Here is a 16,043-nt window from a genome sequence, read left to right as displayed (position 1 = left end):
AATATTTTTGATTTTCATTTTGTGAGTCTTTAGTTTAGCCAAACTTAGCTGTACTGTTATTTGTTTTTGTGTTTGTAATTGTATTCTGTTTAGTTACCCCTATTGTGTCTTAATTGGTTTGATCAGCCATTATATAAAACCTTGTGTGTCATTTCTTTGTTAGGTCAGTTATGTTTGTTTGTTAAGCCAGTTTGTTCACATTTTTGCCTGAGTTCAGTTTTGTTTCTTTGCCCTCTTTTATGAGCTCAGTTCATCTTTTTGTCATTTTATAATCTTTGGGTTAAAATAAAAAACCCAATTTTTCTAATTAATATCCTATGACTCCTCTTGGTTTTAACTCGGTCCATCACAGCATGCAAAATTGCTAGGTGGTGGTAAAAAATCAACAGTGTGTTTTACCCAGAACACACAGGACGTAGTAAATGTGTTGAAGGCGCTCTGGTCAGACGAGTTCAAACTGAATGTGTTTCGGAATCTAACACAACACAGTTCCCTGACCAGACAGAAACATGGTGGTGGCAGCATCATGATTTTTTTAAAGGCTCTGCACAGACACAGTGAAGCTGGTCAGAGTTGATGTGAAGAAGGAAGGAGCTGCTTATAGAGCAATCCTGGAAAAAGAAGAAGAAGAAGAAAAAAAAAAAGACAAACCCCCAAATAAATGCTGCAGTCACTGAGGGCAAAAGGGGGATCTGCAATGCATTGAACCCAGGAGGTTGAATACAAATGATTTCTTTCTTTTATAACTTGGAAAAACATGCATCATTTTCCTTCCACTTCCCAGTTTTGAGCTACATTATGCTGGACTATCACATCAAATTACAGTAAAACAAAATGAAATTTGTATTTGTAATGTGACAAAATGTGAAAAAGGGGGCCATGAATTCTTTTGCACAGCACTATAATTTACTGTATTCGTAATCATTGTGGTTTTAACACCTTCAAAATATTTTCCCCCTCCTTCCACCAGATCATAAGAGGGTAAAAGACTCAACTGTTGCCTCCATCATTAAAACCTGCACCCCTTCATGAAGTCTATGCACCTCTGTTGCGTCTCGGCGCCCGTTCTGTAATGGCCGTTCACACCCCAAATGGACTGAAGGCCTTTCATGTGTCCTGAACAGTACACTCCTCTCATTATGGCCCATAGTTATCACACATCAAATGGCCTCATTATTTTCAACAAGGAAAGGAGCGCAAGTGTGTGACCAGTTGGAGCTACAAAGTAACTTCCAAGTTCAAATAGTAAAAAAAAAAAAAAAAAAAAAAATCAGCACTTCGACTTGTACTATACAACTATACAACCAAAAGGCTGCAGAGATGAAAGGTACTGTGTGTATCCCCTGTCTGGTGCGATTATTAAAAACAATAAAATATGAACCTTTGTTTTTCAATTGAACATTTTTAAGCATGTAAGAAGCCAAATGCGTGAGTGTGAATATGCTGTGCAAGATTAACATTTAACCCAAGCGCATCTGAACACAACACTCCATAAATGGATTTGCACAATCTGACCGTTAAAGTGCACCAACAAGGTTTAGATTTCAGAGCGACCGTTGCATCAGCTCTCAGCTGAATTATGCCTATTTATAGTTTTCAAAGCATTTTACATCATTTACATAAAAAGGTCTAATTTAATATAAGCTGACAACAATTTGACAAGGCAAGATCAAAGGTTAAGCTAACACACAATAGCTGTTAAGTCTATTAGCATGGAAATGAATGCAACACCTCCTAATAGCCTGTTGTCATACCTACAGTGAACAGCCTAAATAAGTTGCAGTGAAAAAAATGAAAAGGAAAAAAAAAAAATCACAAGGGCCGTACTTGATAAGACATACTCGTGTTTCTATGACAACATCCATGGCTCAAGCTAAGAATGCAGAGATTTGGATAATCGTTGTCACTGTGATGCATTTAATGTTTGTGCTTGGACAATAATGCTTATTTAATGTCCAAAGGGCCGCATCCCATTGAGAAATTCAAAATGACTGCAGGGATGAACGACACTGAGCCGCATGCAACACGTTCCCCTTTCAGCGTGGTCTTATTTAGAAAATTAATAGAACTACTTGCACAGGTGCGAGATGCATGTCTCACACACTGAAATAGTTCAATGGTGACGGTTTTTTTCTGTACCAGAGGAAAAAAAATCTCGACATTGTTTCCATGTTAATTTATTGGTATCTAAAAATAATACAAGTTAATTATTTTTTTTAACTAACTGGCATTATATAATCTAATTATTTTAACAGCGCTGTACTATAATGATGATCATATTGAATTTCATCTGTATGTCACATTGTAACTATTGCATTGGAATACATTTTCCTTATGTGACTTCAATACTACTGCCTATGAATAGGATCTGGACCTAAAAAGCCTTTAAAATAGCTTTGATGCAATGTGGAGTCACTTAAAATAACTGAATTACGGGTAGAGCTTTAAAAATAAGTGACAACAGATTTTAAAAAAAGATTCCCCACAACAGGACCTGCAAACCGAATGAAACAAATCTGACAATGAGCTGGAGAAAAACGCCTTCAAATTTTACCCAGGATAAATAATTCAAAACGTACTTTACTCACGCAAAGTTGAGAATTTCATTTGTTGGTGTCTGTTCATAAATAGGTCTTGCTGTTGGCAAAGCTGCAATGAATCAGTGAGAAATGAGTCAAGTAGAAGTAATTTAAAGATTTATTGTTTTTGACCGCTTGCTTCAGATTGTACATTTTACTTGCTGGATTGCTTTGGTAATATACGGCATACTCACAGTGGACCAACATTGTTTTGTGGTGAATGTGATAATGACTTTCAAGCTGTTAGCCTGCAGTTTCATCACATTTTATCCCTTTAATGACTATAATTGCCTCTCGAGGTGATATATTGATATTGGCCAAGCTCCTACGGGCTGTGTGTTATTTCATTGTGTTACTCTGAGTGTTAACAGACAGCAAAAAAGCCCGTTTGACCTTGTGATGAAGCAAGAATTTTCTCATGCGCTGAAGAAGCCAAACAGACTGTCATTTTGCACAGTGAGCGGTCCCTGAGTACAGTCAGCACATTGATTTGTAATAAAAAATATCTGCTCACTACTTATAGCTAATGGATATTGATTTCAAGTCATTCATACAGGTTGAATAGTTGTAGTTTTAGTTTTTTTTGTTTGTTTAAATAATTTTAAGTATCTTCACAATGTTTCAGACATGTTTAATTTGTGATCTGGTTCTGATAACAGAAAAGTCTTTTTTTTTTTCTTGTGAGAACTGATATAGTACTAGTGCCCTCTGCTGTTCACAGCATAGAACTATCTTTTCCTAAGAGTTTTGATTTAGTAATAAGTCAAAGGGGAGTACAGCTTGTGTTCTTCTCAGTGCAAATTATCTCAAGATCAACTTTAGAATGTGAAGAAGATTTAAAATAACTTTCTGGGTCTTTGGTCATGACTAATCAACAATTACATTAACTTTTCATCAGAAATAATTCAGTCCATTAATGCAAAAGTTATATATTCTACAAATTCATTGCAGTGTTATATTTCAGGTGTTCATCCATCCATCCATTTTCTTTCACCCTTGTCCCTCAGTGGGGTTGGGAGGGTTGCTGGTGCCCATCTCCAGCTAACGTTCTGCGGGCGAAAGGCGGGGTACACCCTGGACAGGTCGCCAGTCTGTCGCAGGGCAACACAGAGACACACAGGACACACAACCATGCACACACACACTCACACCTAGGGGCAATTTAGACAGACCAATTAACCTAACAGTCATGTTTTTGGACTGTGGGAGGAAACCGGAGTACCCGGAGAAAACCCACGCATGCACAGGGAGAACATGCAAACTCCATGCAGAAAGACCCCAGGCTGGGAATTGAACCCAGAACCTTCTTGCTGCAAGGCAACAGCTCTACCAACTGCGCCACTGTGCAGCCCTATTTCAGGTGTTCATTTCTGTTAATTCAAATGATTATGACTTAGAAATCACAAAAACCCAAAACTCAATTTCTTAAACATTTTAAAAATGACAAAAGAAACAAGACAAAATATAGCTAACCGAAAGCATTTCCACATTGTATATGCGCTCAATACTCGGTCAGGGCTTCTTTTGTATAAATTACTCCATCAACACAGTGAAGTCTGTGTCTCTGCTGAAACGTAAAGGAAGCCCAGGTTGCTTTGATAACGACCTTCAGCTTGTCTGCAATGTTGTGCAGGAAACCCGGCAGGTTGCACTGAGACATTGACTTGCAGTATTCACTCCTCCAGGACGAGCACATATAGAGACAGTAGGCAATCGCTTGGACTGCGTCATTGACTTAAAAACCCTTATGACGACCATTCATGTAGCAAATGTAAGGGGGAGGAAAAACTCCCCTTTCAAATGAAGAAATCACCTCCAGCAGAACCTTCCTGAGTGCGAGTGGCCATCTGCCATGACCGACTGGGAGTTTCAGAAGACAGAGCAGAAGAATACACATAAGAGAAACAGAAGAACTGATGTAGGAGTAATTTCTATGTTCATCAGAAGTAAAATGCTAGAAGCAGGAGTTGGACAAAGTTTAATTGTTGGCAGCGGTATCTCAGCCGATACCCTCCTCCAGGAAGGCAGCACAACCAAGCAAAATGCCAGACCAGGAGTAGTTTCTATGGAGAGAAAAAAACAAAAAACAGAGAAATTAGCAGCTTAAATTATAGCAAATCATGCAAGTCGAGGAGTAATAGAAGAAGAAAGTCCTCCGGCAGCCTGTAACAGCATAACTACAGAGAGCTCAGGATAATCTCAGTCCTTAAAATGAGCCATGAAATAGGCAGAGCCAAGGAGAACCAGCTTTCTAGACTGTTCCCCTCCCCCACCTCTGTCAGATATGGCCGTACACTCTTAGATTGCCATTCACATGAACAAACAGGAATCTGTCGGACAGAAAAAAATCACTGGAGGTAGATAGAAACTTCGCACTCAAGGAATTTGGATTTTGAACCTCTCCAATCTCACACCGTGATTTCCGATTGAAGCGTTGGACCACTGAGAAACAGCCCAGTCCCTTTTTTCTCCTTATGCAGGTTAAGATGCTTCTGATGCTGTTTCTGCTTCACCAGTGGCTTAACCAAAAGGAATCTCCCCCAAACTCTTAAATAAACATATCTTTATAGACCTCTCAAGGCTACACTCAACCCTGTTGCTTGTACTTTTCTTTCAAAGGTTTGCCTTCCATCAAACTTTCCGTTAATACACTTACACATTACACAGCACTCTGTAAAGAACGAACATCGTTACCAGTGACCCTTTGTGCCTTACCCTTCTTGTAGGAGGCTTCTGTAATTGTCTGTTGGATTACAGTCAAGCTAGTTTACCTCAAACAAGGGTTATGTTGTAAAACTATATATGCATAAAGTGCTGTTTTTGTTTGGTGCATGAAATATACAAGTGTGTGTAATTAACCTACATAATAAATGAGTTTCGCTTTTTAAATTATGTAACTGAAAAAAAAAAATAAATAAATAAATAAAAAATTTTTGATGATACTCTGACATGTAGAGATGGACCTGCTTGCCACACTGAAAACATATTTTATTCAATTCATAAAAAAAACGACATAAAGTTGTTTTCCTCACCTCACATTTACACTCTACTTTATGTTGATAAATCTCCAGTGAAAGTGGTTGTAACGTGACGAAATGCTAAAAGTTTACAGGACTATAGCTTTACAATCCACTGTACAAATGAGTGGAGTCGAGTACAATCTCTATATCGATTTTCCTCTAATAACGGGCATAAAAATGCAAAACAACAACAAAAAAATAATATGAAAATATTAATCATCTTTTATATGTTTTGTTTTCTCACTACAAAAATAAACTGAACCCTAGGTGAAACACTTTCATTGTACAACATTTGCAGACATGTGCTGTGGTTGCTAAGCAAACAGTGACTAATAATATCTACATGGAAGAGGTTTGCATTAGTGCAGCAAGCCAAAGCACAGCATGTCTCAGTCTCTACCAATCTAAAGACAATGAAGGTTCACCACACTGTAATTACACAACAATGAATTTGTCAGTCACCTCTCATACATATGAATGAGGGGGGACGGATAAAGGTGTTCGGTCTAAATTTGCCAGGGTTTTTTTGACGTGAGAGCGAGAAAAACGGCCCGGCATCACATTCAACCTATCAAAATCTCCCGAGGGAGAGAATTTCTAAGCTTTTGTGTGTCAGTCTTTCTCTGTCATGACTGGATATGTGCAGCATGTAGAGGGCGTAGAGGGGTAAGAGACAGACGTAACAGGTTTAGATGTTTTACTTAAAAAAAAAAAAAAAAAAAACATATGGCAAGAATTATAGAGGCTGAAGTTGTTGGCTTTGCCTGTCAATAGCAAGAAATTACATGTGGTTACAGAAGAAAGTAAATACACCCAATTTTCTCCATTAAAAGGTCTTACACCACCAGAAAAGAAAAAAAAAATATTTGGTTGGTTGCAAGCTTAGATACATAAAATAATGAAGAAAAAGCATGAAATCGGATTCTGCGTGAATAGGCATCCATCTATTTTGTAAAGGGGGTCTGCTACCTGTGGCTCGTTGAACCTTTCACAATAACTGGCTAAAAATAATAATGAGCCAACTCATGTTTTTTTTTTAATATACAATGAATCCTGAAAGTATTCACAGTATTTTACTTTTTCCACATTTTGTTATGCTACAGCTAGTTTTACTGCAAATTGTATCCATTTCTTTTGTCAAAATTGTACATAAACACCCAGATATGATGACGACCTCCTGGTTCCAAGCTTCTTCCATTTACTAATGATGGAGGCCGCTGAACTCATTGGGACATTCATAGCAGCATAAATATTTTTGGTTCCTTCCCCAGATTTGTGCCTAAAAACAGTCCTGTCTCAGAGGTCCCCAGACAATTTCTTTGATTTTATGCGTGGTGTTTGACCTCTGACCTTAACTGTCCACTGTGCGGCCTTATATTAATAGGTGTGTGCCTTTCAAAATCAAGTCAAATCAACTGAATTTTTCACTGGTGGATTCCATTTAAGTTGTAGAAACATCTCAAGGATGATCCTTAGAAACCATTACATCATCAACAAAGTATGAAGCAACGGTTATGAATACTTATGTAAATGTTATTTCTTGGCCTTATAAAGTACTTTTAAATTTGCAAAAATCTCAAAAGTTTTTTTTTCCATATTGTTAAAATGGGGTATTTGTAGAATTTTGAAGACAGAGATTAATTTACTACAATTAATAGTAAGGTTGTAACATAACAAAATGTGGAAAAAGTCAATACTTCTTAAATGCACACTAGATATAAGTGAATTTCCCCAACAGAACGATACTAAACATACCAGTGACATCATCTAGATATCTTGATATACTTTTCTATTTGTCTTGGATAATGTTTCACAAATATATAGACACACACACGCGCGCACACACGCATGCACACGCACACGCGCACACACGCACACACACACACACACACACACACACACAAACATTTATTGTCAGAAATGTTTATTAGAGAAACACTTTTGATTAAAAAAAAAGTTTTACCCTCCCCATCAGGAAAAAAAAAATATGTTCCACCATCAGAACCCCACCCCACTCCTACCAAATATTAAGTTATTTTAATCTACATTTTTTTGTGAGACTTAGTTGTTTATTTTATTTTTTAATTAATGCTGAACTGTAATTGAAAATAAAGTGCATTGTTAAAGATTAGCTAAAATGTTCACAAAATGTTTGCACATGTTTTTTCAAGTCAGTTTTAATGTTTTTTAAAATGTGATATCTGAATAAAATGTATCTACATACTTCTTAATGACACTTAAATCTTAAAAACTAGCGTTGTTCACATTGCATTGGAGTCTGCACTGCATTTTAACTGTTATGTTTTTTTCAGTGGAAGTTGTACTGCTTCTCTTTGACCAGGAAGTGGTGCTTAAGCACCTACATATAATTACTGGGGATAATAAACGTCCTTCTCCCTATCTTATATAGAATATTCTTCATATCCAACCTATAGCATTTAAGACCCAAGACGTGAAACAGTATGGAGCTTTTTTTTTTGTCAATGTAGATCATATCTTTTATCTTAGGATGTTTCTAAAACATGCAGGAACCAGTTTCTGTATCAGCATATGTCTGGACCCTTATTTTAATATCAGAAGGGGAAAAAGGGGAAATTAATACCATTACACTCCATTACACTGTTGCATATTTGAGTGTCGTAAACAACCACTGGCTTTTGTAAAAATTTCTCAAGCATCATAGTACTGTACACTAATGCTTATGGTTCAGCAGAGAGATCTCTAGGTAAACCGGGAAGAGTTTCTTGGAAATGTGATTAAATTCTCTGGCATGAACATCACAACTTTGAGAGGGCATATAAACAAATGAAAAAAATATGTGCAAATTTGATACAGTATTTACGCAAATGCTACTCAAATGTTGCAATAATGGATCCATTATCTGTACCCATTTGTTCATGCAGGGTCCCTGTCTCCATTGGCCATTTTGTAAGAGACAAGGTACACCATAGACAGGTTACCAGTTCATCACAGGGCAACACAGAGGCATATAGGACAAACAACCATGCACACATTCACACCAAGAGGAACAAATTACCCTGGCAGTCATTTATTTTGCACTGTGTGAGGAAAGTGGAGTACCCGGAGAGAACCGACGCATGCACAGGGAGAACATACAAACTACATGCAGAAAGATCCAAGGTAAGTATTTGAACCCAGGGCCTTTGCTGCAAAGCAACAGTGCTTCAAACTACACTACTGTGCATCAATCACCTTACAATAATAAATTATCATGTCAAAAATCCACAGACATGCTAAACTACGCAAAAAATAAAATAAAATTTACTCACCTCAACATTTCAAATGCTTAAGTTGGCTCTAATTGATGGCAGTTCAGCACGTACTTATAGGATAATGTAGGCACGTAACCTCTTTCCTGATAAATCTAGTTATAAATGAACTAATGACCTGGGATCACTTTCAAATTGTGACCCTATTTTATTATGGAACATATATAGAAGATTTGACTTCTATTCTGAAATGTTTAAATCATTATTATATATTGAAAAAAGGAAAACAGCAAAATCACATAAAAAATTACTGAACTTTGATGCAGTAAAGGATAATTTTTCACTCTGTATCCCAAGACACATTCAATATTCAAAGGTTTTCTACTGATGTTAAGTTTTTCTTTTTGTTTTCTTTGAGCATACTTTTATGATGTGTTGTTATGCTGCAGTACTGTTAAATTAAAAAAAAGTTTAAATAGCATTCACAAACAAAATTGCTATCAGTGACCCACAAACATGTCAATGAAAGTCCCCAAGAAAATATAAAAGCAAAAAAAAAAAAATAAATAAAAAAAGACAGTTACAAACGACATGGATAATTGCCAAGAACAAAATTAACACATTAACAGTTCAACTCTATATTCAAAACAGTACACAGAAGTTCATATGTTTCATTACATTTTAAAGCAGCTGAAAAGCTTCTGCTAATGTATTTTTACACCTTTGTTGTCTTTTGAGTCTGTTTTTTGTGTCTCTTTGTGGTAATGACCATTTAGTTGTGGTCCTTTTGCATATGTGTCCACTTTGAATGATCTCAGACAAGACCAAATTGACCTGCTAGTAATGTAACGCAGGAGGAAATTCAGTTTGTCTGTTCCCTCTATCTTTAGTGGGCAGATGTAATCGATCTACCTTCAAACTCACAACATGAAAACGCTCAGATACAATATCCTCCTCCTGATGAAGGAAAGGGGGCTGCTTTTAAGGACTCTTCCACCTTACTCTGTCTCTCCTCCCTCTTCTGTCTAGGGCAATCTGATTTATTATATATTTCTTAGGACAATCTCACATTTGTCCTGTCTACATTTAACATTTCAGATATCTCTAGTATCAATCTTTAGGAGACAAAGGGAATAACTTTGTCTCATTGCTGTGTTTTGGAGTTTTACCTTAGGATATTCTAAAGTACATGTTGTATATAATCAATATTACACATATCTGAAATCCAACTTGTACCAGCAGAAACTCATATTTGAGATATTTACAACCAAATTCTAAAAAAGAGCAGAATGGCCAACATTTTTACAAAATTAATAAAACGTTTTTTTTTCTGTGGGAGGTTGACTAGGTGTGCACACAAACTGAAGGCCTGAGTGCTGAACACCTAAGCTGCATCTGTTTTGGTTGTTACTGCTGAGGAGTCTGATGCAGGCAGTGGGTGAGCTAAATCAAATTATTAAATTAGCTTTTTAGCATGCCATCAAGTGTGGAAAAGGATCAGTTTGCTTGATTCCGGTGTGTTAGAGCAGCGCCTAGCCTAACATTTGCTGGACAATAGATCTTAAGGTAATCAATTGGAGAACCCTGGTATGTAAGATAAAAGGGAGTTCATACAATTAGACCAAGCAATGACTCCTTCATTTGCTTTGTTTAGGAAATAGACAAGGTTATGAGCTTTATCAAAAGGTGTCTGAATCATGGACAAAACAGAGCTGGTTCCACAGTGGAGATCTTCCCTAACCCATTCTACTTCACAAAAGTTTAACACTACTAAAATACCGTCAAATTCTTTACCTCTTTGTGAGATCCTTCTAATGTCCATTTGCTGTCTCACCTAAACGCCTGTCTTCATGTTAGCTTGCCTTGCACTAACATGAACTTGTCCAGAGTTCTCCTGGTGCTTTCTTATCTCTGTCTCCCTTTTAAAGTTTCTTTTTCTTGATTAATCATCACCAGAAAAAATAAAATACTGCCATTCTCTTGTCTGTGCTTGGGATCAACTTCACAACCAAAGAGATGTACATTTTAAGAATTAATAATAATTAATAATATTAAAAAAAGATAATTGAATGAGAACAAGATCATATTTGGACATTAAACTTAGTTCAGAATTAGGTACTGTTGAGAAAAATTATTATTTTGAGTGTTTAACACAGTTTAAACCTTTTAGAACCAATTTCTTAAGTTTGAACAGGTTTCTGTTAGTGATTTGAAACAAATACTATTGCTGGGTAAGTATTGAAATAGATCTGCAGGAGAGCCTCGGCTCAGACCCCTGGGGTCTTATCATTAAAGACAGGAGGTCATAAATTAACATATGCAGGAAGGTAGAGGACATTATCACTTGAATTACTGTGAGAAAGGGAACTTTGGTCGGTTCACGTAACCAGGATGAGAAATCTTCCAGAACTAACATCTGACATGGTGCAAAAACTGAATATAACATAAAATGTTTTAAATCACTAACATTTAATTTGTAAGACATTTTTCTTAGTTATTAATAACATGTTTTGACTAAAAATTCTATTATCTTGTTTTAGAATTAATTTAGTTAATGATGAATGTATTTGAAATTGTATTATTTCTGACTATATTAGAGTCACATGAAAAGGTTTTGTTTAGTATTAGAAAATACTTAGGTTTATGGTGAATGAATGTCTTAATTCTTATTTGTTTCTAATTCCTAATTAGAAACAGGAATTGTACTTCATTATTTTCTGTTTATTATCTATTGCTTTTGGTTTGATATCAGAACTAAACTTTGGAGATGCTGAGTGCAGAAGAACAAATTGGATTTTTGGAGAACTTTTCATTGAATTAAAAGTACAGATTTAAAGGTTTGTTCCTGGCAGAGCAGAAGAGAAACCAGAATTTCACAGCTACCTGTGAGGTTCCTGCATCTGTTTCTCTTTGCCCAGATGGCTGTAGAGCCACAGGAGGCCGGATAGTGTTAAGAAAATAAATTTAAAATAAGTTAGTTTTAGAATTTATCATGACTTGATTGAAATACCATAATTATAGTTTTAAAATTATAACATATTCTGACCTATTGATATATTTTACTGTAGTTAAAGCAGATTGTTTGCCAAGATCTTCTGATCTGCTCTTTGTCTGTTGGGAAAGAATCAGTAGGAAGTTCTAGCTTTTCACACTGATCTGTGAAAAGCCATAAACCACCATGAATTCGGAGAGTCTGCTTCCACCTTATTTAACAAAAGGTGTTTGATCTTGCGACCAAACTGCGGGACTTTTTCTAAAATTTAAAAGGGCCAGAGATGCCTTCCAATTGGTCAAGTAGAGATACGCCTTATTTGAATACATTAAAGAGGTAAACACACCTACAGGTATAAAAGTTTGTGCACAAGGGAAACAATTCAGAAAAAAGCTGATTTATTTTACTTCTGCACCAGCTCTTTCTCCAAGGACGTCCTTGATATTTCTTTGTCTTCTTGTCTCAGGTAACAATGTTTGTATCTGTCTTTCTTTAGTTTCCTGTACTATCTTATATTTTCTTCTGATTGGATTAAATCCTGTAATTCTGTGACGTCAACACGCATTGTTGTGTTTTTGTCCCCGCACGTGGTCACGCGAGAAAACCCGGGATCAAAAGGAAGTATCAGAGCCAGAGTTTTGCTAAATTTAACAGTAATATAAAAATTCTTCCTTAACAGTACTGAACAATGAACATGAATTATTTCATTTTCGGGTGTGTCAAATTAACGACAACACAAAAAAAAAAAAAAAAAAACTTTTTACATGGGCAACGCTGGGTGTTGTAGTTTGTTGTGTGAATGGAGCGTGGTGTTAGATTAAATGTCATAACGGTCTGCCTTACCTCGGGTCTGGTCCTCCTCTGCAGGCCTTACCGCTCTCTGCTGCAGAGAGGGGCTTCGTGACGTCACTGGCGGCTCCAGCGGCTCGTTGATTGGAGAAGACAAAAAAAAAAATGGGGAGAAGATTGTGAGGTGAGTAAGATGCACGTTTCTTTCTTTCTTCTTTCTTTTTTAAAAAAACCTCGCGTCCTCCCTTCATCATTCACACCGGTGCAGGTTCTGTAAGTGTCGCTTCATTGACGCCGCCGGTGCGCCTGCTCAGCGGTCTGATTTGCGTGGTCCTGTCCAGCGATGAGCCCAGAGCCGCTGCTAGGACCCGGAGAGAGAATCGTGTACACGCCAGGTTATCACCCTTCTTTTTTTCCCCTCTGCCTCTCTCTTCTCCCGGGAGAGCGCAGCCGCTGCGATCAGCATGGGTGTGAATGAACCTGCCTCCCGGCCTGCTTATGCGTTCTGTCATGACGGCGGCTTTCGCTGCTGCTGTAGCATCAGTTTGGTGATGCCACTCGTCCACACCCACATGAGCCGCTGCTTGTGATTGATCTGTGTGCAGTGCAGAAATGAGGATCGATGATTTTTGTTACCGCTGGATGTGGCAGTGTTTACTGGGAGCCCTTTTAGCTGCTGTCAGTGTGTTCAGAGGGGGACCGTGGCCGGTCTGCACGGCCTGTGTGTGTGTGTGTGTGTGTGTGCTGAAACGGGACTTGATGCTGTATTTAGAATAATGGGCATCCTCTGTACAATATGTGCAAGTTTTATATGCCAGTTTTACAGTGCACGTTGTACACTGTAAAACAGGCTATTTTACTCTGTAAACCCAAGATCATCGACATGAATAAAAATAAGAGCGGAAACGACTTAACATTCAAACAATAATACTCCCTTGGGACTCTTCACACTGTCCCGGTAAGCTATTGGCTCTTACGCTACAATGAAGAAGCTGCTGGAGTTTTGGGAACAGTGGGCCTTAAAGCTCTCAGTCGAAAAATCCCTTGACAAAAGTTGCAGTATTCCAGCAGAAAACGCAAGCAAACCTACAAATCATGCTTCAGTTCAGTGGTGGCATCTGATTTGGGCCATTTATTTACAACTGACAGATACAAGCTGTCAGTTTCTTTTCATTTTATTTCAGAACTTACAGTCAATGTTAAGTTGGAATACCTTCTGATAGGAATAGGGAGAGTGCTTTACATGTGACGTCCTAGACTGCACTGCATTTTATCCTGCTTCAGAATGTATATTGTTCTAGTTTTTAGATTAGTTGTGGGGCAGCAGAAGGAGTGCCTTCCCAAGGCGGCATTCATGCTAAAAACTACCAATGCTTTGGTTCAAAGTCAAGCATATGCATAAAGACGCTAACATCAAGAATTATTCACCGTGCCATCAAAACTGGTGCTTCAAATATTTCCCCATAATAACACGTTTGGACAAACATTTCTCTCTCTTCACGAACAGCTGGGTGTCTTGTAGCCAGCTGCATAAATCAAACTATGATGCTGCTCTAGCATAGCCACCTCTTTTCTATCTTTAGACAGGAGAAATATAGCAGAAGCAAGATCTGAACTTCCTTCTACAGTTGTTGCATTAATAATTTTATTATTGGCATTATTTTCTGCCGTCAAACCCCTCTAATTTTTTTCATCTGCTATGTGACAGACCAATGTGACAGACCAATATATATATATATATATATATATATATATATATATATATATATGTGTGTGTGTGTAAAATAGACCAAAGCAAGTAATCCACATTTGTAAAATAGAAGGAAAATAATAAAGGATTTTCAAAATTCTTTACAAATATCTGAAAAGGGTAAATTGTTTATTTAATTATTTACTTAAAACAAACCCCTACATCTTGCCGAAAAGTTACTTTTAAAGTAGTTTTGTCTTATTTCAAGTTTACTAAGATATTTGCACTGGAAATGAGATCAAGAATGCTTAGTTAGATTTTGTGTTTTTTACACAGGCAGCTCAGGACAAGCTAAGCTGCTCTATCGACAGAGAGGGAAGCTTTAAGTCTGGTCTTAAAAGTAGACATGCACTCTGCCTCACAGTCTGAATATTTGGAGCTGGTACCACAGGAGAGAAGCCCGATAACTAAAATATGTGCCTCCTAAGCTACTTTTAGAGATTCTAGGAACCACCAAGTCTGCAGTCAGAGAGTGAACTGCTCCATTAGGAACATATGGAACAACCAGATCTTTGATGTATAATGAAGCTTGGCTATAAGAGGGAGAGTCTGAAAATGCATTCTGGATTTAACAATGAGCAAATGAAGGGAAGCTAAAATAGGAGAAATATGATCTGCCATTTTTATTGTCAGCAGAACTCTTGCTGAAGCATTTTGGATCAGCTAAAGGCTTCTAACTGAATTTTGTGGACTTCCTGATGGCAAAAAATTACAACATTACAGCCTTCAAGTAAAACAATGCATCGACTAGTTTTTCAGCGCTACTCCTGAACAAAATATTTGTAATTTTGGCAATATTATGGAGGCAAAAGGACGATCTAGAAACTTGTTTCATTTGGGACATGAATGGCAAATCCAAAAATAACACTGAGGTACTTTGCTTTGTTACCGAAGGCCGATTTATAACACCTGGATTCAGTGATTGACTAAGCAGTTTATTTCTCAGTCTTTCTGGTCTAAAGACAAGAATTTCTGTCATGTCAGAATTTAAAATCATAAAGTCGACAAAATGATACAAATGTCTACTCAGAAACTTGCAAAGTATACAGTATTTAGTCAATAAATCAGTGTCAAGAGCTAACGCTAAATACCAAGCTATTGTATGATTGCTGTTAATGAACATCCATCCATACATTTTCTTTACACCCTTGTCCCTTGGTGAGGTCGGGGGGGTTGCTGGTGCCCATCTCCAGCTAACGTTCCAGGCGAGAAGCGGGGTCACCCTGGACAGGTCGGCAGTCTGTCACAGGGCAACACAGAGACACACAGTACAAACAACCATGCACACACACTCACACCTAGGGGCAATTTAGACAGACCAATTAACCTGACAGTCATGATTTTGGACTGTGGGAGGAAACTGGAATACCCAGAGAAAACCCACGCATGCACAGGGAGAACATGCAAACTCCATGCAGAAAGACCGGGGCCGGGAATCGAACCCAGAACCTTCTTGCTGCAAGGCAACAGCTCTACCAACTGCACCACTGTGTAGTCCCTGTCAATGAACAAACAGGCTAAATTCAATGATAATGTAACATTTGAAAATCAATTAATGACACCAGACAGAAATTTTCAGCAGCCCAAAAACACTAGATTCAGCTATGTTGATTGGACAGATGCTTATAATTTTTTCCTACCAACCTCACAGAATTGGCGTTTTAGTTTATTTCTGTGGTGCAA

The 16,043-nt window shown here is 37.5% G+C and overlaps 1 protein-coding gene and 1 long non-coding RNA gene across 5 annotated transcripts in view; one reads left to right on the top strand and one right to left on the bottom strand.

Moving 5' to 3' along the window:
- Nucleotides 1–3,996: 3,996 nt before the first annotated feature.
- Nucleotides 3,997–12,753, bottom strand: LOC108166450 (uncharacterized). Its single transcript, XR_001776814.1, has 2 exons — nt 12,665–12,753; nt 3,997–4,642 (listed from the first exon to the last, which is right to left on the bottom strand). It is a non-coding gene; the product is annotated as an uncharacterized LOC108166450 (long non-coding RNA).
- Nucleotides 12,719–16,043, top strand: part of fbxo41 (F-box protein 41) — a 37,757-nt gene continuing 34,432 nt past the window's right edge. For 2 of the 4 annotated variants that reach the window (XM_017305978.1, XM_008411873.2), the window contains exon 1: nt 12,719–12,794. The gene's annotated coding sequence lies outside the window, so the exon portion shown is untranslated. The other 2 variants (XM_008411879.2, XM_008411865.2) reach the window with 2 other exon arrangements.

This window comes from Poecilia reticulata, linkage group LG1, assembly GCF_000633615.1.
Source record: "Poecilia reticulata strain Guanapo linkage group LG1, Guppy_female_1.0+MT, whole genome shotgun sequence".
NCBI classification, from domain to species: Eukaryota; Metazoa; Chordata; class Actinopteri; order Cyprinodontiformes; family Poeciliidae; genus Poecilia; species Poecilia reticulata.
This window is presented reverse-complemented; position numbering and strand designations above follow the sequence as displayed.